The sequence below is a fragment of the Anopheles aquasalis genome, chromosome 2, assembly GCF_943734665.1.
Source record: "Anopheles aquasalis chromosome 2, idAnoAquaMG_Q_19, whole genome shotgun sequence".
NCBI classification, from domain to species: Eukaryota; Metazoa; Arthropoda; class Insecta; order Diptera; family Culicidae; genus Anopheles; species Anopheles aquasalis.
In genome coordinates, this window is record NC_064877.1 from 11,660,597 (window position 1) to 11,687,500 (window position 26,904).

The following is a 26,904-nucleotide window of genomic DNA, read 5'->3' on the forward strand; positions in this document are numbered from 1 at the left end:
GCTTTAATTTACTTTTATATTTTTGTTATCACATCGACAGCGTTCCAGCGTGGCACATGTCAGGTGGAAAAATGATACGATACACCCGCTGTCATGGTAGCCCTTCTGCCACTGTTTGATACATCCTTTATCTGATAACAATACTCCTAGACTGAGAAATAGGTATTTTTATGAAGTCAAAAAGCGCGTTAATTGACCTTCGGTAAATCGGAAACCCAACAGTGAAATCCAATCTCCCATCCTCGGCCGGCGTGCTATCCTCACGAACCTTTAATGAGCATTCTTTGCTTAATTGCAGCAAATGTCTTCGCTTTTCACTCCCCATTTCATTCCCTTTTCAGCACTGCATCGGCGAAGGGCGGGCGGTTGTTTGGTGCAAAGTGGAAACCGTTCTTGCTTTGGCCCTCGAGAAGCATCTTCCCGCTTCCAGCGTAATTCTACGAGCAATGATAGTTCGGTAAAAAGTGAACGAAAGAGCACTGTGTAAGTGGCAAATTAACCGGGATTGGCGAGATCGTTTGGATTCCACGGTAGCCGGCACAACAAGCGACGATTGCGGTTGGCCACGGCCGTTGGATAATGGCTTTTCGGAGGATTTTGTTTTTCTCTCGCCGGTAAGTTTGCTAATTTGTTGAAATTCCGTTCCGTTCCGTTCCGTACACGTAGTTTGCATTCTATTTCAGCATCGAGCGATCTCTCGCAGAGGCATCGTGCATGATTTGAACTACATTTTACGCTCTCCGGTTCTTCGTGCGAGCACAGCGAGGCCACAGAATGCGCAGTCCCTCCGGTGTGGCATTTTACGTTTTTTAATAGCATCATAAAGGTGTAAACTTTTTTTTTAAATAATAAAATGTAGTTTTATAAAAAAAAATGCAAACATGGCATCAACCCAGGGAAGGAATGTCTGCAAAATTGGGCTTTTGATTGTTTATTAGGATGATTTTTACATTATATTCTTGAAAGACTCTTCGTGTGCAGAACAAATGACAAATGTAAAAAAAATATAACGAAGTAACGTAGTCTCTCGCTAAAGCGAATCTCGGTGCAAGTGTGCGCATTTGTGTGCTGCAGCAGCGACAAGCGAAGTGGATCCGACAGCAGCGAGGACACTAATCCTTACCTCGGACCGGCATTGGTTCCGGCATGGCAACATTGTGCCCGTTCTGCCAGTGCGCGGACTATGCTTATGGTAAAATGGCACACGGAAGTGGTTAAAACGAGGGAATAGCGGTGCACAGTGCACTTGGAAATAGTTTTCCTCCCTTGCATTTCTTTCCTCTCCGCGTGCAGTAGTGGACGGAACTGATGGCGGATTGTGTGTTGTCTTCGATATGTTCATCGAAGGATAATCTTTATGCCTTCGAGGTACACAAGCGTTACCTGATGCTGCTGGTGCAGGTTTTCGAACTAGCTTTTCGCTGACGTTTGAAGTTCTGTGTACTGTTGGGAGAGGGGGTGGGGCGGTGTTCTTATCCAGCTTTTCCCTCGAGGTCCGATCTTATGCCATTTTTTTCCGGTACCGTGTGCATTTCCACTTCAGCGCCAGGATTATCGATATGCGCCACGGTGCCCGGTTGAATGGAGGCGAACAGTTTTATTTTCCTTTCCAAAGTTTGACAAGATGGAGGAGCCATTCAATATTGCTCTTCTTTCTAGTTTTTCTTTTATATTTCTTCTCAAGCACACACAGGACAACAGTTAGTAGGAAAGGCGACCCACTTCTTAGATATTGGAAATACTTGTCAAACATTTTGCTAAACAATTTGTGAACTTTCTTCTCCGATAATAGAGCCATCGCTGGATGAAGTTGGAGGCTCTGGTAACACAGAGCACTTTGGACAGCACCGGTACTGGCGTGAGTCCCCTGGGCGATCAGAGAAAGATGGAGAAAGAAGTCAACTCTTTCCGCTACGATGGTGAAAGCTGCGATAGTTCGGCTCGGTCAACTCCGAGTGTCGAAGGTGGCGACGGTTCTGCCGTCGATAAGTGGTCCTGGGTCGCCAAATGCAAAGAGCAGGAGTGGAATCGATGCCGATGGGATCGCGTTCGCGTTCTGGACGATCGATGGCCGGTGCTGGGTCGATTCTTCCGCTTTCCTGCTCGCATGAGTGACCTGCTCGAGCGTTGATTTCTGGCTTTTGTCCGCATCACCAAGATACGCTCGAACGAATGGACCTTCCCGCGGGCTGGGGATGGCGATGCCTGTGGACACGTTGGTGACCCGGGCAACGTCAAGATCCTTTTCGTGCTTCTGCCATTCTGCCGTTCGCATCGCTGCGGGAAGATAAACGGTTCATTCTTGCGCGTGAATGGCTGATAAATGTAATTTAATTTGTCTGAACCATTCAATTAACTGTTGGTGGCGGGATGGCCTGGAGACCTGCCCCAGGGGGTGGTGGCACTTCATCGATATGATGATACTGTTCGTTTGCTGATTACTCGCTGCTCACCACTCCATGTCGGTGCCGTGACCGTGAATGGAGAATGATCTGGGACGTTAAGCTACATATTTCATGGGAAGAGGTCGTGGTGATGGAAGTCCAAGGCCAGTGCGGTGACTGTGGGCATGATACTAAGTGGGACTGACCCGTGCCTTGCTGCAGTGCGCCAACGCGTCAGAGATGCAATGGGCTATCCGATCCGAACTCTGGAGAAGCTCTTCTTGATGCATCCCTGACGGAGAGCTTATATCGCGGGGTGTAATCCCTAGGGCGGTGTAGATCGAACAGATAACAGGCTGTGTCGGAAGAAGGGTTCTTAATGGCTCTGTGACACTAACTAGATTAGATACGATTTTTTCCAAAGATAGTCCTACTGTTACTTACAGAAAACTTATCAACACTCTTGATAGCGACATCGAATTTTCACAGTCGTTTATTAGTGTACGCATTTGTTTTGCCACTGTTCTACTATTTTATTCATCCCACAACATTACAATTTATCTTTCATTCTACTATTTTTAGTTTTTTTTATAGAATTTTTCTTAAAGCATCTTCGATGGAAAAATCGACGGTGTTGTTTTTAACTTGCAGGTTGCATGTTAGCAAATAGTCCATATGAGTGCATCTTGTTCTTGATATATTTATTTTTCGTATCGTTTTAGAGGATTTCGATATTTGATTGGTCATTTCTTAATTTTTCATACGTGATGCAATTTATTTTATGATTTTGTAATACCTGGATAGTTTTAATTTAACAAATATTTCCATTTTCTCAATTCTGCAACCTTCAAAAGATTCAGGAAAGGATCAAAAGATTTAAAAGAATCCAACTCAGGGCAATGATGGAGGCGCCCTTCGAAATGGAGGCGCCAGTAGCTGGTGAAATTTCCTGGGTTTGAAAAAGATGTTTAATTTTTTTAATAACTCAGGAATCTCAAACTCCGTAATGTGGTGAATGTTAAAATGAAAAAATATTCAATTGTGGATCAATTCTACAAGAAGTTTCACGAGTTTGTTGTAAACCATTTGTAGCAAAAACCATTCCGAATCGCACTCCGAGCATCCCATTCGCATAAATAGCTTATGGAAGGATACAAAACGAGAAATAGTTTTCTTATGATTTTTCTATGCCCCCCAGCCTTCCACCCTGGTACCACCAGACAACCCGTCAAATGCATCACGATGGTACACCATTTTACCCGCAGGAAGCGACAATTCTCTTTCACTTCGTGCACGCGCACATGTTTCAATTGACCGTCTGCACTCGACAGTCGGCCACACCAGCCGGCCACTAGCCGTACTGGGCCGGAAAACTGGGTGGGCTCACTTCGTGAATAAATTTAATTAAAACTTTTCAAATTATATGCCTCCACGGATCCATGGTTTTTAACGTGTATGTGTATGTGTGAGGACTGTTGCGTTGCCTCGCAGAGATGTAGCTGACAGAAGGAGAGAGGGGGGGGGGGGGGGTGCTATTTAGTGCATTTCGGTGGAGTGTCTGAGTGTGTTAGTGACCAACCAACATGTGACCCCCAATTCGAAACATTTGGAGCGAACGGAAGGAGGTTTTGGGGGGCGGGGAAACATTTTTCAAACAGTAATTAAAATTGATTGAAACAACCGCGCCAAAAATTGGTTGATGACGATGCTGATGATGATGTTGCTGATGACGTTGTTCTGGTGCCGTGACGATCGCTCACTCGTAGTGAACCGTTTCCATGGGAACGCTGGCATGGTGGAAATTACGTTGGAAAATACTTGCGAGAAGAGATTCACCCTCCCCACGGCTGCCCTGATTCTTTATGAGCGTTGTTTATGACGCTACAAATTTCCCTTTCAGGCAAACTCTTTAACTCTTCTTGTTGGTCGCCCTGACGACCACATCGCGGAATGCTGCACGGAGTTGTTGAAGCGATGCTAGGTGGCTGGGGTGGCTGGCTTCAAATCACTTTGAAACAGCGAGCGCAGCATAAGTCGAGCGGTAAATGACTCAATTATGAGTTTTGGTCGTGTTGCTTGGTCAAGGCTGGGCTGGCACGCTAGGATCGCCGGGATGGACCGTAAATATCGTGTTATGGTTCGTATTAAAATGAAGGGAATTATGTTCACGGGTGAGCTGATGGTGCGGTAAATACTGGTGCGCAAGATAAGAAACCCCGAAGGCGAGTTGGCCACGGGTAGCGGCAAGGTCTTGTTGGAGATTATTATAACGGAGGACTTTAAAGGATTGGATTCAAAAATATCATTCGCCTTGCATTTCACTGTTAAGCGATAGCGCTGGCTAAGAAGCAACCAAGGGAGATCCAAGACCTGCACAATACGCACCATCTTGGGGACGTTCAGCGGTACAGTGGGGACGCAGCTGTGACGCACTCGCTCCATCCATTCCTGCTGTTGGTTCACGGCACAAGTTGGACAATTAGTGAAATAAGTTTCTTGCGTTGCCCAGCCAAAAAACGGTGTCCGTTCCAACTATCTGCCAACTATCCGCGTGCGGCTTGTGATCGGGTAAGTTTGCTCGAGAGAAATATATAGTGAGAGAGAGAGAGAGCAAAAGAGCGAATGGCCGGAAAGTTTAGGATTCTAATGGCAACGGCTGGCCGCTGGCTCTGAATGGAAATGGAAAGCATTTCTTTCCAAGCAATTATCCGCTCGGATAGCCACTCGGGACGTCGGAACTGACGAGCTGACGAAAGTTTGGAGTATTTTAATCGAAGAAGACACAAGACATACCTCTGGCTAACGCTGCTAGGCGTTTTTGCAGCGTCGTTTCATTCAATTTACAAAAATATGTGTGGGCGCTAGCGGGAACCGCTCTGCTTTCCCGTTTGGTTTTGCAGCAAAGGTTGGATTTAGACTTGGAATGCCATTCTGCAGTGTGGGTTTTTGGGGAATTATTGGGGTATTTTTAATTTTCCACGTAAACATCTGAATAATTGAATAGCAAAGTGGTCCTGGCTATTCGTATTCAGTCCCACCCAGCATTGATGTGACGAGAGACAAAGAGAGAGAGACAGTTGTCAATTAGCGATCTGTCAAATTTTTCACATGCCCTTCACCTTCTGCACACAAAATGTATGAAATATGATGAAATGTTTATTTCAAAAGTAAAACAAAACAGCCAGCAGCATACCACAGGATAATGATTATTGAATTAAAGGCAGGTTACCCGAGAACAGCATGGCGGGGAGGGTAACTGGTGGTCACCGGATATTGCATAGGGTGACCCTCCACCCAACGGGGAGTTCGCTGGAACACTTGCTGAATGAATAATGCAATAAGTTCAGCCGCCGGTGGTGATGCAATGCTGTCTCCGCCACACGGACACGGACACGGACACGGACACGGAAATGGCACAGCACAGTTCTCCACCACCTTTCCAATGTCCACCTCACCCACCCAGACCGTCGGTTGGAAGTGTTGAAAGTGTTGCTATTGATTACATCGGCAGCAAAAGGGTGTCGGTAACGGTCATTTATCACTTTCAGTAACAGCAACAGTCTGTCTGTGTTTGTGTGGGTATGTGTTGGCGTGTTTGTTGTTTGTGTGTTTGAAGACCGGCCCCCGGGAACATACCCTGCAGGTACTTTTCGCCTCTCTCTTCCTCGTGGAAAGCATACATGCTGACAAGACGCTAGCGGTTGTCCAGGACAATCGTTGTTGGTGACGCCGGAAAAAGACGCAAAAGCGATCGAGCAAAAGCAGCCGGCTAACCGGATAGGTTCCGGACAGGTGTAGGTGTGGCACTAATTTGAGCGTACAAAGCACACCGTAGACCGGGGCTCCGGGATCTCACGTGCCACTACAGGGCTACAGGGAAGAGTGTTTTATTACTCCCCGGAGAGCATACCCCGACGGGTGTTCTAGTGTCCTGACCTGATGGTCTTCCAGGATCCTAGGAGTGCGGAATTGGACGCGTTTACTTAAGGAAACGAGCGAGTTTCAGGCGCAAAGTTAAACTTTGACCCAAGGGCTACACGGTATCTTCAACCACTATTCGCCCACTTGCAGTTGCTTTAGCAAAACATTTGGAGGAAAAGCTTAACTTTAATATGTCTCCAACGTCCTCTGGCGAGATGTGATTTTTCAGGTCAGTTCTGAAAGGGTGCAAACTCCAAGTCCAAGCAGTGCTGGTGCCGAAGCTACCTTCGCCCGGAGCTGTGACTATTATCTTGCCCGTTCAATCTCTATCTCGCGGGCTCATTGTGTGCTCCTCTCATGCGGCCACACCAGACGACCTGGTGTGACCTACACACGTCTCACACACGACTACTCTGCCATCACCTCTGGGTCAAGTGGCGCAGTGTTCGCCACGTTCGGCCGCACGGGAAGTACCAACCGGCCGCCTACCACAATAGTTGCCACCGCTCGGCAGCCAACCCTTTTCTCTTCTCCACCACCACCACCATCTCACGTACGGACGGACGCGGTACGTTTCGAATGGTCAACATTTATCTTTCATTTACGTCCGCTCCTCGTTTGGTCTCGAGACCAATGGTTCCGGTGGCGCGGCCGATGAAGGAGGGGAAGCAGATGTCAGGCGGTGAGGCGGTTCTGCTGCTTTTTGCGGAATTTCCCACCCCCCCACGCGATTGCACTGACACTGGCGAAGTAGTCCGCGGGCGTACTAGGGCATCGAGCACCGAGCACCTCGGCTCCGATGATGCTCTTTGATGGTCAAAACGAACGCGCGATCGTTCCGGGGTCCCGTGAGGTTTGCTTTCATCCTTTCGCACCCCGGGGGGCGAGCTGGGGTTCGTTGGGTAGTGGAATCGGTTTGTCGGTTCCGTGGCGTGGTTTGTAGCGATTGAAATCGCGGTACGATGGCCACCGACCGGAGCTGATGTGCCGTTCTAGCGGTGGGTGAGCCACATGAAACGCAGCGCAAAGTCACACAGGTTTTGGACAGGTTGCCAGTGTGAGGGTGTGTGCTACTGATACTGCAACATTCCCTCCCCCCCCCCAAAAAAGGATGGCACGCTTGCACGCAGTGGATGCAGTGATGCTGCGGTGCCGGATGTCGGTTGTCTCATCAGCTCATGCGGCAATCGGCCGAGCGGTGAGAGTTTAATTGTTTAAAGATTTTAAAGTACTTTATGGCAATAGCTTTTACGCTCGTTGCATATTTCCTGGGAAGGGGAGGGCAATGCAGAATCGTTATTAATCACTTTTCTGTGTGTTCCTCACCTTCAAAGAGGTGCTCTCGGTGATTTGAATCGAACGGTTATTCGTGTATGATGCGATTGCGTTTAAGCTCCTCCCGTGCTATCGATTCTGATCCGTTTGTCAGATGAAAGTGATATTTCCGCTAAACGTTCATCATGAAAGGTTTCTGAATTTCTGAAAATCGGCCCGAAATATTGATGCCATTATCGGGGATTGGAGTTACCGAGATGATCCTTTCTTATGGGCTTTTCCTAGTACTCGCTAATGATGTTATTCTCGAAAGCACAAATTGGTTCTCATACACTAATAGGACGTTCTTTTCTGCAGGATATGAGCTACATTGATGAGTGGTGTGCTGCGAACTCTGATCCGCATGGCTAGTTGCTGGTTATTTTGGGTACGGCTAGAGATAAATTTTCAATTTTATTTGTCCGAATTATCGAACCATCGGAGCATCCATGTTCTCGGGGAGTTTCATCCATTACCGAACATGTTGGCGATGGTTCCTGATAGATTTTTTGAAAAGCAGGAAAATACATATTTTCTTCATCATTGCCTAGTAGGTCACATTGACATGCCTCAATAATTTGGAACACATTAGCTAAAATTTACAAAATCCATAATTCATCAGTTTCAGAAGCCCAAGTACGTTTGTATTGTTTTCATGCAACATGAGAGTGTGCATGGTTTATCAAAAAAATGGTAACTGTGCCCACATTTTGCCAGGGTTTGAAAATACGATTTCGAAAGCCATATTTTCAAAAGGTAGTTGTTTCGTCTACTAGCTACTACTAAAGACTTCAACGAGGTGTGTAGGAAGCTTGTAGGGCGAAGGTCACGTACTAAAATTTTGAAAATATCCATTTTTAGTATTTATCCAGTAGTTATCATCTCCCATATGGTCTAACGGCTAGGATATCTGGCTTTCACCCAGAAGGCCCGGGTTCAACTCCCGGTATGGGAAAAGCTCTCCTTTTGTTGCTCTGGAACTGCTATGTGATATGTCCTTATCGTAATTTTGAAATCTTGTTAATTTAAAACGTTCTTTTTTTCTTGTCGCCATCATTAACAATTTATTAACGCCTCCTCGATCATCATTGCATAATTTTCCGCGGAACGATACTTTCGAATTTGTGTATGTTGCGCTGCTCAATGTGCCCGTTGCTGGCGGAAAGTGAACTTTCTATTCAAAGACGAAACTTCAACTTCACTTGTTTGCAAAACTCTTCCGCTCCGGGAGTTTTCCGAGATAATAACCCCGCAAACGTTCGTCAAATCGCCGATCGGAAGGTAGTGTGTAGGTGAAAAGTGAATTTCAGTGAAAATCCTAATCAGAAAAGTTTTCAGCACCCAGCCCCCCCCCCCCCTCCCGCTCCCTGGATATGGTCCCGGTTAGTGCGCTCCGTTTATGATGATGTAAGAGCCGGAATGCATGACCGGGAAAGGGGGCCGGATCCGGGTACCCAGTAGGGTGAAAAACAGGACGAAACACCACCTGTGCGCGCCTCTTTTGTGACTTTACGCGTAACGATGATATGAAGTAATGCTTTCCGCTGACGCCAGGCCGATTTGCGGTTTGCCTTCTGATGTTGCTCCTGGTGGTTGAGGTGCTACTAGCCATGGCGGCAGAGGGTTAATACCGGTACCGGCGTTGATGAGAATTGAAGAGGCGGAAGCGAAAGTTTTTCTCTCGTTGTTTTCCTCTTCCAAAGTTACCGCTTTTTCCCGGCGTAGCGCAAGTAGCTATTTTGTTTTTTCCTCCCCTTAACAAAGAGAACAGAGCGAAAGAATGGCGGCATAATGGTTGATGGAAAAAGCGTGAAAATGCACGGCCTTTAAAAGCCTTTCCTGCCAGCGTGATGGCAGAAGGTAGGCCAATGGGTTATGAAACACGAGGCATCGTGTGGAGCAAAGGAAGATGGCCGTGATCAGGTGGAAGCAACCGGATCTCATAAAAGGGCCGGAAGTGATAAAAAGGGGTCGAAAAGTCAATTTTCTTTCCTCCCTCATTGAAAAGGATGCAGTGCGAGCAGCTCTTGTGTTTCGTTTCGTGAAAGTCTTTTGGCATATTTTGTTTGGAAACTTTTTGCAACCTTAGTGCCGCTCGCACTCTTTCCGTTCTACTCGCATCTTCTGGCTGCAACCTGGTGTTTTCACTTCCTATGGAGAGTAGCGAGGAGACGAGGTCACAGGCTTAGCATTCGGGACCCCAACCTCCTCACCTCTCACCAGTTTCTAACGGTTTTGGGAAAGTTGAATTGATTCTCCGTCAATTTTCAGCCAACAAGCCGGGAGCCTTGAGGGGATGAAAACAAGGCGAAAATGAACAACAAGAGACAGCCACGGCACGTCGCACGGATGGCGATCAGACGTCGCACGAGTGCCGGAAAGACCCCCGGAAGCGATAGTTTGTCACGTAAGCAGTTTATGCAAAACAAGGACAGGGACAGGGGCAAAGCAGCATCGAATCCCGGTAGCTAGTAGCGACCGGTACAGCAGAGCAGAGAGGAAAAGGCCTAGCACGCTGATCGCCTCCAGGGTTGCCAAGCAGCGAGCGAGCTGTGAGCGAGCTGTGAGCCGTCAAAACGGTTGCCATCGCATCTGGGTGCCGGTGTGTGATAGGCTTTGATCGACGGGTCCTTGCCAGGCATGAAATGATAATGAACTTTTATTTAGTGTTTATTAGAACATCGAACGGAATTCCTGATTAAGGTAAGGTCCCGATGCCATGCGCAGCACCCCCGAAAACGGGTGCTCCGTCACCTCGTTTCGCTTGGGGCCGGAGGGACGGAGAACCTTATTACCGGTACCGGACCCCGACCGCTGGCGGCTGGCTGGCTGGCAAGTGGTAGCTTATTTCAATCAACATCAGCCGCCACATCCTCTTGCCTCTCGTGGCACTGTGTTTGGTTTTCTTGTTTTTGTCTCCTTTTCGGTTTCGGTTTGCCTGTGTGCCACCTTACATCAAAAGCAAGCAGCGAGCGACCGAGAAACGGAACGGAGTCTGGAAAAAAGGCTCGAAAAAGCTGATCAATTTCTTGGCCGTTTTCCCCGGTCCCAAAGTCAACCTGGCAGCCTTCGCACTGGCGCTTCTGCTAGGTTGACGCGTGTCATGTCATCGCTTTGCGTTCCACCGAAAAAACGATGCGATGAGACTGTCGGTATGGGATAGGAGCATTGGAGCAGGGACTGAGCGACAGACTGTCGAGAACAATGAGAGCCCCAAAACGTGGGCCCTGGTGCTGCTGATGAGTGAAGGTAATTTTTCACACTTCATCACCCTGTCCTGTCTCCTCTGTCGAACGATCTGCGCAGGAAGTCAAACTATGCTCGCCTATGGTCGCCCTCCGTTGTCATGTGTTGTGTTAAGCTGCTAGGCCCTGAGCTTCTGCCGTTCTGCCGTGGAATAGAAGGAATAGATCACGTAATTTATTTCATCTGGAAAAGGTGGGCTTAGTGCCTGCCACCACCGTGCGTGCGATGGTCCCTGGTAGGCGGAACCCAAGGACGAATTGTCAGATGTCAGATATGGTTTGGCTCAGGCTCTAGTGATGTTCTCTCGTATGGGTGACTTGGTATGTCCTTCTTTATTCTTTTTGTTCCCGGAAGTCTCATTGTGCGCGCATGTGTGTGTTGGTGTGTGTATTTTATCGAGACAAGATTAGAGCTTGGTTGGTTGGCAGCGTTACCAAACCAACAATGGCTCCGTGTAAATGAGGTTTTAGTCTCTCCATCGTCCCACCAATGAAGATGTGAAATGCCGGCAACGAAGGAAGTCTACGGGCATCAGCAGGAGGAGCGACGGCAGACGGGCATCGCAGAGGATAGGATAGGTATTTTCATAAATCTGCCACATATTTTCACCATCTTTGTTTGGTGTTGCTGTCGTAGCACCGGGACAGCCTCCGACACCGGCCGCCATGTCGCATTGTGTGTGCGCGGTCTGTGGTCTTGTTCTATCGTTGCGAGGCTTTTTTTTTCGTTCTTTTTTCATCATCGGCATCAGGCCCAAGTGTGGAATTGCTTTATGCCATATTGAATTCTGCGAAGAAGATGTTCTACCGTCATTTTTCCTTCCCCTGGTCCTCGGTTCGGTTCTCTTTGTATTGTCCTGCTTCTGGTGCTAAATCTTTGGTTTATTTTATTCCAACGCAAAGAAAGGACGGCGGAACCGGCGCGTCGTCGTGATGCGGTGAAGTAATCGGTCATGCCAACGTTAAAATAAGTGATCTAAACCGAGGTCTAGAGCCTCTGACACAGTGCAAAAGCTTTGCCGGGTAGGCGAAGAAGCATTCGTGGTTCTCGACCTACGTTTACCACGGATTTCACGCCTTGGATGCCGCCTGCATACATATTGAATTTCAAAGTTAATGTATGAATGGAAGATGCTCTCCTGGGTGTGACTGGCTAAAAAGCAGGATGGTTTCCTTGTGGCAAAAAACCGCATCATCACAATGGCGTTCTATCGTTCCTATGTCGCGCAAATCAAATCAGGATGGCCACTTTTTTCGCCGTGTCCTTCCGGTAAAAGGAGGGAAATCGTATGAGCGCATATGACTTGGTTTGTGGGAAATCGGTTTTTCGTTCCATTTACAGAGCGTGGTACCGTGCGATGGTGCCATGACAACCAGTGTCCTCAAGAGTGGATGGAGGAGGAAACAATGATTGTTAGCTGCGTGGTGCGTGTGCTGTGTTTAGCTTTATTTCCGGCCTAGATATTGAACATTCAATGGAATCGAATCGATGGCAATGGTGACGTCGGAGATGAATGAAGCTGAACATTGATTGCGATAGAATGGGACACCTTTGTCCGATGGTATGGCAGCAGTAGGAATTGACTGGCGAGGACATTCCAGAGCTGGGCGTAAAATGAGTAGAAAGCTGGCTGGAAAGTACACGAGGTACTGAGGTTTCGTTCTGTTTCGAGGGGAAGAAATTGAATGAAATGATCGTACGTGCTTCCAGCCAGCGCTAATGGAAGAATTGGTAATCGGGACTGTAATGCGTCAGGAGAGCTGAACGAGTGTCGATGACATTATATTCCTCTAGTATATTAGGCACATTAAACATTGATTTGAGATCAAGTTTATGACACTCTGGTGTAATTCGCACCACAGAGCGCAGCTTTAATGTTCAGGAATACGATTAAAATAGCACATAAGCATAATAGACAGACATTGTTTTCCTTGCTACACTGGCATACAGATAAAAATGTACTGCAACTACTTTATACAAAAACATTTACATCCAAAATATTCAAGGGACGATTTCTGGACTGCACAACAGCACTTTCTAACACGAAAGAACATTCAAATCAAATGTTGGTGGCGGAAATCGATTAACACGTTGGTGTTGATGGCACGACCATTCCGCGTAACGATCACGTTCGATTTTTATTTGCGTTCGAATCGCATAAATGTTTTCCATCTTTAATCGAAGTGATAGGTACTTTAACTCGGCGTGTTAATTCAATACAAAAAACAAACATGAAACTGCCCCAGGCGCCCTTCGATGGAAGCGTTTGTATTGAAATACGTGCGAGCTTGCGTTGCACTAAGGTGAACATGCTTATCGCAGCTGTGGGGGGCGCGTGTTATGCTTTGTGCTTATCGCACTTGCATAGACGATGGGAAGGCCGGCCATTTTTAGTGTATATGTAGCCGAAATAGCTCAGTTGGGAGAGCGTTAGACTGAAGATCTAAAGGTCCCCGGTTCAATCCCGGGTTTCGGCAACATAAATCGCCTTCCGGTGCTTTTTTATAAAAAAAGTGTATGAGTTAGATAAACTCTGATATCTCCAATGGTCGTGCCTGCCTATGTTACTTTGAAAACTTTGGTTGGATGAAATTATGCTGCTTTCGAAGAAAACATAATGCTCATACATGATCGTCGCCTTAAGTGAGTTAAGTATTCTGAGTGTATATTACTGAGGCACAGTTGATGGTTTCTCTGGCGCCAGAGGGAGGCAGAGGAAGAGGAGCGAGAGCAACACATGTGCTGACCTCCATCTGTGCTGACCCGTGAAAACCAAGTTATAGAGGTTTCCAGCCTCCTGCAACAGAAAAGCCGGCCCACTGTTAACATCTCGCTGCCCAACTCGTCGAAGGTCGAGCATTGTGGCGGTAACAGCAAGCAAGCAAACGTCGGGCAAGTTCAACTGACATCCGGTGATTCCGGCCCCTCGCGAAGAGGGGGTGGTTTGCCAATCACGATCCTGGCCAGGCGGCGGAGAAGTTTGCTGAAGAAAGAAGAAATGGTCCAGAAAGCAAAAGGCCGCCCGCCCGGTGATTGGCAGTTATCCAAAATAGAATTCCAGCGCGTTCCGGTTCATCTGGCCAAAATGACTGACGCATACACGCCTCCGCCTTCGCTTGCTGACCGACCTGACCGGCGGTCAATGGTTGAAGTTGTGTTTCGCATCGATGCGTAACGTGAACCGGCGGCAGCCAAGAAGGATCATAATGCGCTTACAGCCGAAGGTCGTTGGTAACATTTGGACATTTGGATTGGCTGGCAAACCGTAGAGGTGGGATTGCCAATGTATACGAGTAAACGCACCTGCATGAACATGATGGGGCGCTTCGCCAAGAGTTGCCCAGCGGTCACACAGCGGTACAGCTACACGGAGGATCGCTCTAGTTGTGGGTTTTATTGCTTATGGGTTGCTTTCGTGTTGCTCCAGGTAGACCAGACGATAGTCTCTGGATTTAAATCAACGAAACAATTCTCTGGTACACGTTCCCCGTGGGATTGGGAACCAGGTTCATGAATGAATAAGGAATTCCAGGAAGCAAGCTCCTTATAAATCAAAACAATCGCACAAATTAAAGTTTCCAATTAGATTCTCATTGATTATCCATCAAAAGTTGTATCGTGCCAAGAAGCCATGATCGAACCACAAACATCCAAATCCTTCGCTATGTTGTGGTGCTTCCGGAGACTCGGAAGCAGGACAAATACCGCCGATAAAACCCCATAACAAATGAAGACAAGCGGTGGTGTCGTCGGTGTACCGGGGAAGGAATCGTAATTTTGGGGACGCAACTTTAGAATCGCGTGCATAAAACCGTAAGATGACATAATCTATGTAGTATGGAGCGACTTGTTTCTGCCAAATGTTCCTTCCCCGTCGACCGTCACCGATGAGGAAGTTGCCCGATTCTGCCACGCCAAGACTCTGTTCTGTCGAAAATGTGTATAAATGGTATTGCTACGTTATGTTCCTCACCCCTCGCGGTAAGAATGACCTCGCGACCAGGGGGTTCGGTGCGATCCGGCGTAGATGACTATTATGGACCAAGTTTTTAGTTGCTTACACCATCGAGCTCATCGAGTCCGAGGGGAAAACCGAGCGCCCACCATGGCAAGGACCGTCGTGGTCGTCGTCGTTCATCCTATTTGCTTTAGCTTGCGAGCGGCCACCGACTGTCACGGCGTGCGGCGGTGTAAGTCGGTTTTGGGTTCCGAAATTCCGTTCGGTTCCGGCGCACAAGATAGAAGTTGCCACCATAAAAAAAAACCCGGTACTGTTTGAGCAAGTGTAATACAAATATGGCAAAACTTAGCGGCAACTGCCCCGGGTGCTACCGTTAAGCGAATGTCGCTGTCACTGCCACTGTCGCTACCGCTGCTGTTTGTTTTTGGCGAAAGAGCACCCCCCCACCGGTCCCGTTCAAAATATGTTCGGACAAAATCGTGCTGGAGTTTAGAGCGGAACGACGAGCTTGAAGCGTTGCTCTTTGTGTTACCAGAAACCGAAATGGGTCCTACATCACCTTCTTCTTCCTTGGGTTGGATACATACAGTGCATGATGAAAATGCGTTTGAATTAAAAGTTTTTCCACGAGTTCTTCTGGAGGAATCCGTTCAGGGTTGTCGGCGCACCGTTCCCAACACAACCCCAAAGGGATTCACGGAGCTTGTGGGAGCAAGCATTTTCTCATTTTCCTCATTAGATGCGATGTGATGCGCCTGTGTGCTTGTGTTAGTTGTATCATTTTATCACGCCTTTTATGACGCTTTCAGCACCGCCATCACCGCCAAATGGGTTCAAATTTGCTCCTCAGATAATCACGGGTGTAATGACAGACACATCCGATGTGTCAACTGATTTGAAATAGAACCGTGCGCTCTGGCAGAGACAGAAACACTGTTCCGCACTCAATCGGAAGCAACGAGCCATCCGGAAGTAGCATCTGTCAATCTTCATCCAGTTCACGGTGGTTTGTGTGATTTAATCACCCAATCTCAATATGTATAGTAGCTGGATGGTAATGTAACAAACATTTCATGTCAACAGTGACACTTAGAACATGTTACAATCAACAACATAACGTTAAAGTCACATAACGTTCGGCATTCAGTTCAATTCGAAGTATTTTGTTATACGCTAATAAAGTTACTACAAAATTAACTTCAATTTTACGTCGAACAGCATTACGTAACCTTAAAAAGCACAATTACAAGCCTCCTGGAGTTAGTGCCAGCGCCTCTCCATTTGCTCTTTAATGTGCAAATGGTCGTTAACGAGGCAAGAAGTCTCTGTTTCTTGTGCTAATTTCTGTCACTTCCCGTCGTATGCTACTGTCATTATAACGCTGTACGTAATAATGATCGTACCATCGAAGCAACACCATCACCACCACCGGAGAGTGCTTTGCAAGACGTTAAAAAACTCATTTTTCCTCCCATTTCCTCACCACTTAATAAAGGGCGGTGCCACGGCGGCGAGATGCTTCGGAAAAAACCGCCAAACATGCGAGAGCGCACGCAAGCGGTCGCTTAAGGGGAAAAAAGGGAATACTTTTAATTGAATTACTTTGCGCTGTCGAAAACTTGTTCTCTGGCCAGGATCACACGCGCGCGCGCGCGCCGTACAAGCCCCATCCACATATGATGCGAACCAAATTGGCGGCAGCAACAACTAGAGAGCCAGCAGGAGTCGCCGACGTATCCGATGAATGCAGATTTTCCACCCGGGGAAATGTCCGGAGGACGCGGAAAACCGTTTGCGACTTAAACGATACTTGCACTGCAGCGGGAAGAAATGCAGCGTAATGCGAATCGTTACGCTGATGCTTCGTTCTTTCGCTTGGGAGCTCACGGTGAGAAGGTTTTACTGCTACTTGCAGCGTCACACAGAGTAGCACCAGCACCAGCGCCAGCAGGATCCCGCGAAGGGATTACGTTTGGCTGGGTTGAATTTATGAGTTTTATGCAATTCGGTTACCGGCGATCAGATACGCTCGCTTGCTGCCTCGCTCGCTGAGCTGAAACGCCGTCGCCAGCACGTCAACCTCGGCTGCTCAGTAATCAGACGGTGGGAAAAATCGGTGAAAACGGACCCGGGAAGGGAAACCGGATCAGAAGCAGCAAAAAGCGGTGCGAGTGAGTGTGAAGTGAGCTGGAAGAGCTGCCACGGCAAACCTCGTTATCCACGAGCGAGCGTTTTTACATCGCTCGCCATCGCTGCAGTTGTGATGGTGACTTTGGCGAGATTTAGCAGCGCGCGCGAGCAAAAAAAAAAAGGAAGCAAAACCCTCGCGGATAGAACCGGATCCGTTCCGTCACCTGTGGAGATGCACCACCCGGGAACTCGGGAGCGGAAGTGAATCGTGGAAAAGTTTTTGGCATACGCACGCCGCGGATAGCGGAATGCTGCTGGCGGAATCAACGAGTCGCAACTCGTTCAGCGCTACTTGCGTATGCGTTTCGGTTTCGGTAGTGGATGACGGTGGGAGAGGATGGAATCCAAAATGTTGCATTAAATGTTTGGAAAACTTTCGTTGCATTTTTTTCGTCGTCGTTTCGGACGGAAAAGTATTGAAAACATACAACTGCAGCACCAGCACCGTGGGATGCACGAAGAGTTTATCTTTCTGCTATCATAAAGTCTCGTTCCGTTGGAATATTTTTTCGCGATCGAGGGATAAGCCATCAGCCAAGAACGGGATACGGGTCTTTGCCTTTGTTGTGATATGATTCCCCTTACTACGAGGCACACGTTTTACGCAATTTGCTTTGGAATCAGCCGGTACAGCGTATCAGTCTGTCATCTCTTGGTAATGAAGTTTATGTTGGCACGCAATAATGCACAACGGAAGCCTTATGTCTTTGCCATCACTATATAGCATGCACTCGTCACAAATCCTTGTTTGGAAGGTGGCTTGAAGATGTTTAAATGTGATGCAGCTGTAATAAGGGATCGTAACAGCATGATAATGGACACACTGGGAGGATCACATAACAAAGATGAACTCTGAACGGCGAGTCCGCTCTAAAGTTCTGACAGAAAGGGCGGTTTAATGTAATGCCATCCCCAGATGCAACACGCGTTCTGCGGATGATGTTCGATCGACCGGCAAGCTCTTTTACACCGGGAGCAACTATTCCTGTGCTTGTGTTTCGTCTGGCGATGGGACGAAATTTACATCGCACGCAAGTTACGCAGACGAAAGGATGAACACGACCGTCCTCTGGCATCGTGTTCGTCATGGTGATGTTAAGCTTTTCTACAGAACAGCGGCGGCTTACCTTCACATTAATGCTTATTACAGCCATCAAAACCTATCTTCTCATCCTTCTCTTATGCCGTGGAATTACCTTCGGGCCACTTTCGGGCCAGCGAAGGCGGAGGACGGGTGTTGAGGTATAGTTTTCGCGAATAGGTTCCAACTTTATGGAACCATTACAACTGAAGCTAGTGAATAAATGAGGAGCCACCGTGGCTTAACCCCGTGGCCAGAGGGAGGAGGTGAGTGGCGAGAGTTTAATTTTGTTTCTTCTCATCAACACGCGCTAAGCTTAATTTGCGTCGGAGCGGTGAAGCGCGTAAACTTGGAACATGCCGATCGAAGCACACAACTTCTTAACAACACATAATTGAAGCAGTCAACGTGGTTTATAGCGCGGCGCGGATGAGTGCCACCGGGCGAGGAGTTTAATCATGAGCCGTATGATTGAGATGTTGTGGGCATTTCTCGCAAGATTACGTAGTACGTAAGCAAATACTACGGACCAGAGCACCGGGATCCCGCAATCGGTCTACATTATCATTAGCAATCGTCGTGGACGGGGATAAGGGGGTGGGGGTCCATTATTAATCATCACGCAGTGCTGGTGGTGGTGAGCGCTAGCAACTGGTTCGCTAACAGCGGCTTGTGGGCAATTACACCCGATTAGACAAAGCTATTAGTAGGAATACCCAATCAAATGTCGGAGGATTATCCCCTTGGCGTTTGCAACATCTCGACGGCAGCGGTACCGATAAGCGCCGGTTGTGACGTGGGCATTAAAGGTGAAGAAGCCAATCAGCTGTAGGCCAGTAATCAACAAACACTGCAAACCGGAGACGTGCTGCAATGGATTGCATGGAAATATGTTAATCAGGTAATTAAATGAGCCGAAATAGCTCAGTTGGGAGAGCGTTAGACTGAAGATCTAAAGGTCCCCGGTTCAATCCCGGGTTTCGGCAGCACCTAGAATAGGGGAAGAGAGGAGAGAGACCCACTACTTCCTCCCTTTTTTGCTCAAACTTTCTTTAAAAAGTGACTAAGCGTACATTTACCGTAAATAGGATAATGAGGTGATTCACAAAACGCGCGCGCGCGCCCCCACAAGTCAAGTCGCTCTTATTCTTTGCTGATTAGCATTTAAATGAACATTATCGGGATCTTTCGGTCACGAAACATCCAATTGACGGCATTAAAACCGAATGAATCGATCCAATCCAATCCAGCAGACAGGGTTCCACTGGCCCGGACGGTCTGCGTCCTGGGATGGACAAGTGTCAGAAATGTTACCAGTTTTGAGTGAGCTGCCTGTCGCTCATCGTATCGATGACCGTAGACGAGGACGAGAGGGCGGATCGATTCGAATCGATACCTCGAACTCCACCCTCCGGTACATAGGCATCACACCTCCTTCCATCCTTCTTATTCTGCAATTTGCACCAATAAATGTCAGCACATCGAGCCGGATTGACCATCAAGCAATGGGGGTGGTACCAGACCAGGGACCGGCTAGCGAATCGGCACAGCTCCGGCGCTACTAGAACCAGCAGTGCACCCAGCAGGAGCCTGCAGCCGGTGGCCGAGTCATGGCGGTTTGTGACAAATGAAAATTAAATTGTCATCTGCAACGTGCCTTCGAAGTGATTCGAGTTCGCACTTGGCTTCGCGTCCCGCGTCACCTCCCTTCAGCGCTTTTCAGAGTTCAGAGTTCGGTGTCCGTGGGGATTGCCTGGGCTGTTAGGGCTGTGTGCTGGTGGTGCCCGTTAACACCAACGGTCACACGGCACGGCACCTTCACCGTGGCGTGAAAATCGATCGCAACCACAGCTTCATCGTTTGCGCTGCAGCCGTAGCTCGAGTTCGGTTGGCGAGTTCTTCGTACAGGCACCACTTCCACTTAAAGGTCGTTCGTGGTGCTACGGTCTTGGCGTGACCGCAGAGGCACTCGCAGGCAATCGAGTTTATTGCATAATTATTTGGAAAATTGGTGGATTATTTCTTTGGGAACATGATATGCGCATTGTAGCTTTCTATTTAATCAAAATTGTTTTACTTTATAATGTTCAATATGTTCATAACTTCAATAAGAGGAATTATTCCTCTAAAGATTTCAAAAAGCTCCTTTATCCACTTGTCCATCTGCACTGATAAGCCCTATACCCGAAGTGGGTTGCAGATAAACGAAGTGATTCGTATAATTGCTTGCAATCGGCATTCCATTCATGCTCCTGAATCCTGAATGCACTCCACAAGCACACCACCATCTCAAAGGCCATTCCCAATTCAGCAAAATCACGGCCACGGTCTATGTTTGATCCAACTGATTGGAAAATGCTCTCTTCACCGAAAAAAAAAATCCATCCGTTCTGCCTGAGCTCTTAACTTGGCCGCCCTTGCCTTGGGGAACGGAACCATGCAGTGCACTGGTGCACTGTTTGATGTACGAACCGAGAAACGAGAATTGCTTGCCCAGCTCGTTGGATGGGCGGAGCTGGTGGAATTGCGTACACGGGACTCGGACTTCTGTCGACTTTTCTTTCTAGCAGTAGTTCGCCTCTCCGCCCCGTGCAAACAATTCGGAGCTGTGCTCCTATCAATAGTGGTTTAGCCGCATCCGCTAGCTCCGGTCAGCTGGATGCTCGTGAGCGTCCATTCCCGGGGCCCCATAATCGGATACGGGCGTTTGCGTTTCGCCGGCTCGCCGGCTCGCCGTCTGAGCGAGATAAGCAGCGCTTTAACCACTCGACAACTTCCGATCGGTTTAGGGGTTCACCAGCATTTCCGTTTCCACGGGCACTGGTACGGGTTTTTCATTTCGTTTTTTCCGGTGAAGAAGGTTCAACTTCCGATCAGCTTTTTTGGGGAAACGTTTATGTTGGCTGCCTGAAGGAACGATATCGTTACAGTGCCCTGCAGGATTATGATGCTGAGTTGTTGATAAACAATCAACAAGTTGCCGTTATGGAGAAAGGCTGCTTTGCAATTCTTGTGGGACAAGTACTTTCTTCTAATCTCGATTCAATGAATTTGCATTTGTAGAACCAGTTTGCTGAGCCAGTAGCTCTACGTTTTTGGTAGAAACAATAGGCAGTTTGCTGATGGAAATTGAATGTCCGATTGATTAGTAATCAAATCATCAAGCTGAATTGAAAGGTGAAAATCCTTTACCTTTTCTGGAGCTATTGTTTACCGAATATCATATTCTAACTCTCTCCAAAAATCGTTTCATTATACTTTCCAAGCTGCTTCACCGCCAGTAAGCTGATTGTGGTTGTGAATTTCTCAAGAACTTGCGAATGCCTTTGACCGGGAGGAGGCCAAACTGAGCTGAAAACATGCCCGAAATTTGTGGAACGTATCTCACCGTTGAAACGGCTCTGCTGCGCCACTTCAAGTCGTTTCCATAATTTTATCCCACCGCACTCTCGGTGGTGGCAATGGATGCAAAAAACACTTCACGTAAAACCACGCGCTGTTGGTTATACTTTTGGCCACTATACCTTTGTACCTACCCTGGCTGGGATGGGAGCGGACGAGGTTTGACTTTTATCCGAGCTTTACCGGTGGCCGCCGCTCCCTTGCATCGTCCTGTTTTTTCGCCCAGGGCGTTGGTTGAGTTTTGCGGGTGCGATAGCATTTAAAGCGCTAATCGAAATGTCGAGCACGTTCGGCATTCATCAACATTTTCGCTGGATCCACTTCGAACCCTTTTTTTCGATGGCACTTCTTCCGCCAGTTTTTTCCCCACTCTTCTCCTCGATGACGGCTTATGATGGGATGTTTCGTTCGGGATGAGACCAAAATCCTGCTGGTTTTGCTGGGCACGAGCTGGCTGGTCAACTTTGGGTTGATCGTGATATGTTTTTTTTCGGAATACGAAACGAGCCTAGACTACGAAGCGGGACCGCCGGAGAAGGATGGAGTTACATACTAGCGGCCACAGTGAGCGAGAGCATCAAAAAGACCGATATGTTGAACTGATCAGTGAAATAGCTGAACAGCTGACCGTAAGACTTCCAAGCGATGCTAAAGTTCCAAATGAAAAACAGACTCTTCCCAACCGAACCTAACCCAACATTAGATCACATTCCGACGCCCGTAACGCCTTTGATTGTTTGCAAGCGAACCATCGTGTGCCAGGTCAGTCCGGTGATATGTAAATGTTCAGGGAAGGGACATGAGCGAGAGCGGCCCATCGACCGGCCTTTGATACCCGTATCTGCCTGCCGATGGTCGAAAGCGACGACCGAAACAAAAACAAGATCGCCCGATGCGCCCGTTACTGACTGGTTTACGCAACTCGCTGATGTTCTGGGCTGGTTTTTGCTCCTGCGATTTGTCACGGTTTCAAGAGCTTTGGCGTTGGAGCAGCAGCAGCAGCAGCAGCAGCAGCATCAGCAAAAAACAAAAGCAAAAAACTTCAAATGCCAAAGGATAAAAGGATGTGTTTGTGTGCTTTTTGCCAGCATGCGCCCCAAGCGGGGCTTCATCTTCCATGAGACAGCTTGTGTGAGCCTGTTAACGAGGCTACCTGCTAGCAGTTTGAGGGAAAATCGGTGAAATTCGGAGAGCAAAAAAACATCTCAACGCGCTGAAACGTGCACACGCGGCAGATAAGCTTACACACATTTGGCCTCTGGCAGCAAGGGTTAGGTGAAAAGCGACTCAGCCCTAGTGCGCGCCATGCGTTCACCATCGACAGTTGGAGTGAGCGTAAGGACAAGCGATTGGGCGACCGAAACTGTCGGCCGTATCTGACTTCGTAGTACGGTAAGGAGAGTGCGTTCCGGGCAACCAGGTATCCGGCTACGGTGGAACTAAACAGTGGATGGAGTGGCATGGTTTCCAATCGCCAGTGACGCGCTCGTTAATAATCGATTCTTCGATAGGGCAGCAGTTATGCTTTAGTTGCCCAAACCAGGCAATGTAACGAGGAACCTACCTAAGTTATGTTGCAATTGCAGCTGCCAGCAACGGAAGATGGAGCAGCACTTCACTTTTGCTTTCCTTTTATGCCCAACGAAGAGTTCTGGATTTGTGTTCAGTGCAGATATCTGGTAGGAAAAGGATCTATTAGCAGCAAATAATTTTCCATTCATTCAATTAGGTGTGCAATTGATATGACTAAGAACTGATGCCGAAATGCCATTTACTGTATTTGTTTTATCATATTAAACATTGCCATGAAGGACTATATTCCATAAGAAATATGGTTTCCTTCGGCTTCAGTCTTTCAAAGTGCCTGCTACAGGTACCTGTTCTCGGAAGAATCAGTCTGATAGCATTAGAAACCATCGAACGGAAAGTGCAAAATGTACCCTTTACTTGACCGAGAAACCCATTGAAAGGCCCTGCAGCTTCTCACTGAATTGGAATCACATTCTGGAGAATGTGTTGCTCCTGAGCCAATTAAAGGCTCTTTGTGCAGCTTATGGATGAAATTCTCGAAGAAATTTCACTCTGATACAACTGAAGCAGACATGCGGATGCAATGATTGCTATTATTCCACCTTAACCTGGCGCATAATGGAAAGGATGATTGGAATGTGGAATACGATCCGAATGGTAGAAATTAAAAGGCCAACAAATGAAAATGGTGCTCACTAGAAGCTGAATAGTTTTCTGTGCTTTTTCGCCAAACTCTGGTTCCCCTTTTGTATCGCGCATTCAATTTTGATCGGTTTTTCCTCAGAAAGAGTTGCTTCATTGCTTCCGAGCTGTGCTCTAACATTCGGGGAAAACGCTATTCAACATGCCCTTCCTTTGGTGACATTCTATCATGCACCAACAAATAACATTTCTTGCTTCGTTTGCTCAGAACTCAGAAGAAGGTGCATGAAGCATGATTGCGCCCGGAGAGCAGCATCGACTGCCATTGACCGTGGAGCACACAGCGGCACCGAAACAGACGGTATATAATTGAGACCTCCTCCTCGGTTCCGTTTTCGATCTCCGATGCTGCTGAATGCTATCGTATCAGTTGCATGCCGCTCGGTTCGCTGATTGAAGTTGAGTTCAATTAGTCCTCCGAAACTCATTCATTTATATCAGGGCCCCAAGGAACGAATTTTTTTTTGGGAAGAAAGGCAAAAAGCGAGGAATGCTGGAGGAAATATTTTTATAAAAATTTCCCGCCCTAATGAGAACGAAAAGCCCTATCCCGTTGGTTTGACAAAAAAAAAACACACAAACCAAAGTCCCAATCGACTGCTGTCCTCGCTCAATTTACGGTTAAACAATGTTTTTTTTTTGTGTAGGGAGGTCTGGGACTCGGTGGTGCATTGATTCGCGCCACAATACCTTGAACAAAGCGAAATCGTTCTTCATTCCCCTCCCTTTCTGGGAACCTAAAACCGGAAACTGAAAGCTCCCAGTCATGGCCAACGAGCTGGTTGCCGATCCCGGGGAGGGCAACTTTTCCCCCGGGGAAACATAGTTTCTGCTCCTCATATCATGCTTGTTTGTCACTCCGCTCGGTCGCTCGGTCGCACGGTCGGTCGGTGACTTAAGGAAAATGAGAAAACTTTTGCAGGTCACACCGCTTGTGCTAGTTTGTTTGTTTTTTTTCGGGTGTGTTTCCTTCCACTTTTCCGTTTGGTCTCCCCACCGGGGTGGTTCGGTGGTTAAATTATGATTCGCAATGAGGCAAGACTGCGAACACGGGCACACAACCAGCTGTCGGTGAGTATTTAGGGGTGTGATTTTGGGTTTTCCCCGTCGGTGTCTGAGGGGGGAAAAAAGAGGCGAACTCTTTTCGAAGGCACATTTCTCCTTCGGCGGCGCTGGAGAGTGTTTTCGGTCGGGTTATTTTGATTTATTAAAACAATTTCCAAACTGTTTAAGGTATGTGGAAACTTGTTCCCTTCCCAGGCAAGTGTGATGCAGTGTTGGCTCGCTGCTAAGCGAGTGGCGAGTGGCGAAAGATGCAGCTTTCGTTTGTGTGTGTTTTTTTTTCATTTCACTTCCCGAAATTATGTTCCGTACCATTTTCCCGAAGATAATAGATCCTTGCTTGCCAGTTTGTGTTCTAGAGACCCTCCTTGTGCAGAATTTGTGCTGACGTATATCAAGCTACTCCATGGATGGATTCCATTAGGCCGCCCATTCACCAAAACAATCAAAACCTCATCTTCTTCCGGCACATCGATTTAACATTCATGTCGCTCGGTGATCCACCATTTTATATGCGAAACCAGCAACAGCCAGCTGCCAAGCCAGCAGCAGCCAATCTCCCACTCGACCCAAAATATGTAGACTAATTAAATTGCAATTAAGCGAAACTTTACCAGCCACAGGCCGGCCAACCTTGCCCGGAGCTTAGCTGTTAGTTAGCTCCTAGCCAACATGCCCTCTCGGAGTCGCCGCTCCGGGTGCCGGTAGCCATCAATTTCATTTCCCCTTTTCAGAAGTGGGCCCGGCCTAGCCCGGACCGGGCCCTTTCCTCTTCCCTTAAAAGGAAGTAATGATAACATGAACAAGGTCCGGAACATAAGTTGCCCAAAGTACAAACTTTGCAGAAAGCGAACGCTGCGATCTTGCCTGGCTACCCATCACACTCCACACTCCCAGCCGGCCAGCCAGCAGTCTACATGGGCTCAAGCATATTGGGAAATTGTCGCTTAGAAAGCAAACTGTGGTTATCGCACAATAAAGACACACCTAATGTACACATTTGGTGCGACAATTCTTACCATTTTCGACCGACCCCGTTGGTTGCCTGCGCTAGCTTTCCTCGCCTTGGGAATAATCATCCAGATATACATTTGCGCCCGCCCCAGAGCCAAGGGGGGGCTTTTACGGGGCTGGATTGGGAAATGGAACCGGAGAACCACCGGATATGGAGAGAAAGAAAATAGCAACAACAACAACAGAAAAAGTGAGGAAAACTAAAAGACAAAATAATACAACGATGGGACTGAAGCGAATGGGGCGATACAATCTCGTTCTTGCCGAATGGGCGAATGGATATTTTCGGTAAACGGCCAGAACCTAACCACGCTTAACTAGACGGCACCCGATGGAGGCGCCAAAAAGCGAGGTTGGTGGTGGTGGTGGTGGAAACTTGTTGAAAATCCGGCCCGGGCTTCCGATTTCCGTTCCGTCCCGTCCCGGATCGACCGGCGGGCTTTTGCTTTGGAGCAAACATTTTCGAGAGTTTTTGCTCCGTGAGCACCGTGTCCGTGCCATAACGAGCTCTAAAGTAGCAATGTCATTGGAAAAATGATTTTCAGCAAAATGAGGCACGGTACGATGGTAGTGGAGGGAAGCCAATTTTCGAGCCACATTCCACATCCATTCGATTCCTTTCTATCCTCGATTCCTGCTCCGGGGGGGTGGGGGTGCTTGCGGGTTCGATTGGAAAGGAATAGAGCAAAATGTGGAAATGCGCCACCGCCGCCGCCAGGGGGTCACCAAAGTTATGATATCCAAAATTAACGAGAAACGAGTATGGATTGGTGAGAATGAGAGGGCTGAGGAGTGCTCACTGCGGAGTGCCTTTCTGGCGGTCGAAAGGTTTTAACCGTCGACGAAGAACCCACCAATGACTCAGCAACGTAGCGGCGGAAGGTTGTGGTGCGTGGGAGGAAGCGAATGAATAGCGAGCCACTTTTCCGATATAATCCGTCACGTCATCGCCACTATGTTATCACATGACACCGGAACAAAGCGGCCTGGTGGCACCTCGTTAGAGGCGCTTTTCTCTACCCGCTCCATGGTCCACAGCAGTTTGAAAAACGAATTTTTGTTTTGTTGTGCAAGAAGGAGCGCATAATGTACGCCCA

General features: G+C 47.8%; 3 non-coding genes across 3 annotated transcripts; all 3 read left to right on the forward strand.

Annotated features, from left to right (window-relative positions):
- The first annotated feature begins 8,502 nt into the window (after positions 1–8,502).
- Positions 8,503–8,574, forward strand: Trnae-uuc (transfer RNA glutamic acid (anticodon UUC)). Its single transcript has one exon. It is a non-coding gene; the product is annotated as a tRNA-Glu (tRNA).
- Positions 8,575–13,269: 4,695 nt separating this feature from the next.
- Trnaf-gaa (transfer RNA phenylalanine (anticodon GAA)) lies at positions 13,270–13,342 on the forward strand. The gene has a single exon. It is a non-coding gene; the product is annotated as a tRNA-Phe (tRNA).
- Positions 13,343–19,010: 5,668 nt separating this feature from the next.
- Trnaf-gaa (transfer RNA phenylalanine (anticodon GAA)) lies at positions 19,011–19,083 on the forward strand. The gene has a single exon. It is a non-coding gene; the product is annotated as a tRNA-Phe (tRNA).
- Positions 19,084–26,904: the final 7,821 nt, after the last annotated feature.